Consider the following 3,992-nt stretch of genomic DNA (forward strand, 5'->3'; position numbering starts at 1 on the left):
ATTTAATTTAAAAAAACTATATTATTAATTTATATTTATTCTTTTCAAATTACAAAATAAATTTCTATCCCATATGAAATTGTAAATATAATTTTAACACAAGCTATTTATACAATAAAATAAAATAGATTAAATATTTATATAAAACAAATTTAACATGAAATATATATAATGTATCATACAACAATATTATACCTTTTTACGTATATAAAGTCATGACAAATCTATTTATATAATAAAATAAACTAAATTAAATATTTATATAAAACAAATTTAGCGTAAAAGTAAAAATAAAATGTTAAATTACATTCTATAATAAAAGTATGGGAATTTCAAATTTATTTTGTTTGATGATCATCGTTTGTATCTATATTCTCCTTATTCTTCTTGGTATTTATAAGAATCTCATTTGCAACCTGTCAGCCAAAGAATAGTGACGAACTTGGTATGTGTCTAAATGTTTAATCAGAATTTATAACAAGCAAATTTAATATTTAAATGTTATTTTTTTAAATATTTTTATTTTATAAATTTTAAAATTTTATAATGATGATAGTTAATGTTTATTAAGGTCAAACTTTGGTCAATCGATCTAAATAAACGAATTATTTAGTTTGATTTAAGATTTTATTCCTATGCTCAAAAAATTTGGAGAGAAGCTTCTCGAGCTCACTATAATTTTGATATCGTAAAAAGCTAGGAAGGTCAGTGTTGCAACAAAGATTATGAAACTGAGTTCTAATGTGGTTGTACTCGGGGTACTCTAAGAGGAAGTGATTTTCATCCTCGATGTTCATATTGTCATAGAGATGGCAGATCCTTTCCATCCATGGTGTTTTGAAACTGCCCAACGACCGTTTCACTATGGAGCTCATGAGAGTTTGTTCTAATCTTGGCTATATTAATTTTCTTCTTTGAGCTAGTTAAAAGAGAGATACTTTTGATCTTCTAGGGTGGAGCTGATGACCTCCTTATAATATCTTAATTTTCTTTTAGCTGCTAAATCTTTCTCACACCACATTTTTTCTTTGAACTTAGAAGTAACAATATTTTTAATGTTATTATGTTTTGTAATGCAACATTCTCTATATGGAACGTCAAATTTCATATATCTCTACCCATTCTTTCTCACACCACATTTTTTTTTGAGAGTAACAATATTTTTAATGCAACATTCTCTATATGGAACGTCAAATTCCATATATCTCTACCCATTAATAACTTTTCTTTCTCACACCACATTTTTCTTTGAACTTAGAAGTAACAATATTTTTAATGTTATTAATGTTTTGTAATGCAACCTTCTCTATACGGAACGTCAAATTCCATATATCTGCACCCATTAATAATACATGTTTTTGGATTATTATAAAGTTGAATCAACTACATTACCTCTAACCATTAATAACCTTTAATTATAACTATCCTTGGTTTATAATAAAGTTCGACAACCACATTAATAGCAATTTAAATCATGATTAGTGAAACAACATTCACATAATAGCAATTTAAATTTAAATCATGATTAGTAAAATAATATTATTTGCTATACTATTGATTTATAAATAATGATGAGTAAAATAACATTCATATCATAAACACGGCACAAACTAATAAAATAATATTATTTGCTATGCTATTGATCTATAAATAATGATGAGTAAAATAAGGCACAAACTAGCTGAGTAAAATAAGGCACAAACTAGCTTTATTTGTTATGCTATCAATTTATATTTGCTATACTCTAAATCCATATTCTATCAATTTATATTTACTTTTGCTATACTCTAAATCCATATTCTATCAATTTATATTTACTTACCTATAAATTCATAAACACATAAAATAAACAAATAAATATATAATCTAGCCATAGACATATACTACCCCACATATTTATATATCATTTATGAATCCATAGCATAACTTGCCCACAGTAATAAAAGCTATTATTAAAAATGCCATCCCTAACATAAGGGCATGTTTTAGAGGAAAACTTATACAGACAAAGGTCCTGTTTTAGAGGAAAACCTATACAGACAAAGGTCCCTCCCATCGCAATGTGGGACTAAAATACTCGGATTTACGAATTTATTTACCGATTTCAGGGGCTCAGTGTCAGTACAACATTCGCGCGCACCAGATCCAGAGCCTCACACAAACAACCGGACAAACGGCATGTCTTAGAGGAAAACTTATACATATAAATCTCTCCCATCGCAATGTGGGACTAAAATACTCGGATTTATGAATTTATTTACCGATTTTAGGGGCTCAGTATCAGGACAACATTCCCGCGCACCAGATCCAGAGCCTCACACAAGCAACAGGGCAGTCGAATGGGGAAGGAATTATTCAAATAAAACCAGAAGCAGACTGACTATGAATACCAGGGGGAATTAAATTACCATGCAACTCAGATTACAAAATCTCCTAACTGAAACCTAGACCTCCACATGGCATGGGGTGATGGGTTGCAGAGGAACTTGGCCTCCAATGCCGTTATTGCTCAGCCACACGATGGCTTCGCAATTGACATACAAATGATAATGCCCGGATCTCCAGCTGCCCACCTTCCAGCGGACCCTTCCGTTCATTCTCAGACTCAAGCTCAACGACCCTTTCAGGCGCTCGTAATTCAGCTGCTCAGAGACGACGGGAGCCAAGGGAACGGAATTCCCAGATAAAATGGGAGCCAAGACGCTGATATCCTTGGGGTCCTGGTAGAAAGGGGGCAACGGGAACTCGGCCGTGATCTGCTGATCCAGATACGAGGCGTAGGTGCTCAGGCTGTCGTAGATGACACCGATCCTGTCATTCGGGTTGCGCGACACCACGGTGAACTGCAGGCTGGAAGTGAGCAATCCGTCGCTCACATTCAGCACGCTGACCGTAGCGTTCTGCAGGTAGAACCGTGGCTTGTGCGGATGCAGCGCTAAGAAGATGACGAGGATCACGAACAGCACGATGAAGAGCAACGCCAACAGAGCCTGCAGGAATCTTCTGTAGGGCATCTCTTCCCACCAGTGGCCATGGCGGCCGCAATCGTTGCGAGTCACACATCCCTTGGCTGACATGAGCACTGTAATGCTCAGAGCGTTACCACTTCTGACGCTTGGCGTCAATCCGGAGATAAGAATATTGAGTTTGAGGAAACACAGGAAAGACAGGCTCTTAAAGGACGGATTGAACACAGGCTACGAGAAGCTTCAGTGCGCTTACAAAGAAAATCCTAGGCAGGTGTACTCGAACCGGCTAGGAACGTGCATTGCTGCCAGAAAAGTATACAGCAGAATTATTGCTCTGCCTTCAAGACTGGGCGTACAGAAGTGGAATTCTTTTTTCTCCAAGTACTGTACAAATTTTGGTCGTTTGACCCTTCAAATTTCAGTTTACATGCATTCATACTTGCAAATTCTGAAAAGGAGTTCGGAAAAATTTAAGGAGAAAAAAGGGATTCAGGAATACGAAAGAAATTGTGGAATTCTTTTATCCGGAAATATCGAAGATTGTTTGACGCTCCAAATTTCAGTTCATATGCATTCACTTTAGTTCATATGCATTCACTTTCGCAAATTTTAAAAAATAATTTAAGAAATCTTTTTATTTGGAAAAAAAGGTCGAATTTTTTTTTTGTTTGACCCTTCAAATTCCACTTACGTATTCCAGTTTCTCAATTTTTAATGGCAAGTGTCCCTCAAAAATGTCATAAAATAATATTAAATCAGTAGAATAATCTTGATATGTAAGTTGGTTTTTTTTCAAATAATCTTTCTATGTAAGTTGGTTTTTTTTCACATTGGAATTTTATTGAGCTTGGAAGTTTATTTTACAATCTAGTATAAGGGGATGTGTAAATTTGTCTATTTATCAGTTTATTGAGTTGACATGTGTTTCAAATAGAAAAATAATATGGTTATAATAAAACAAAAATGAATATACTGTAAAATAATTAGAACTAAAAAAATATGTACTTGAGATGTTTAAACTTT

At 33.7% G+C, this 3,992-nt stretch overlaps 1 pseudogene; it reads right to left on the reverse strand.

Moving 5' to 3' along the window:
- Positions 1–1,949: 1,949 nt before the first annotated feature.
- LOC149218912 (NDR1/HIN1-like protein 12 pseudogene) lies at positions 1,950–3,233 on the reverse strand (annotated as a pseudogene).
- Between the last annotated feature and the right edge of the window lie 759 nt (positions 3,234–3,992).

This window comes from Pinus tabuliformis, chromosome Q, assembly GCF_031772625.1.
Source record: "Pinus tabuliformis cultivar Carrire ecotype Pingquan chromosome Q, CPIR1, whole genome shotgun sequence".
Classification (NCBI taxonomy): Eukaryota; Viridiplantae; Streptophyta; class Pinopsida; order Pinales; family Pinaceae; genus Pinus; species Pinus tabuliformis.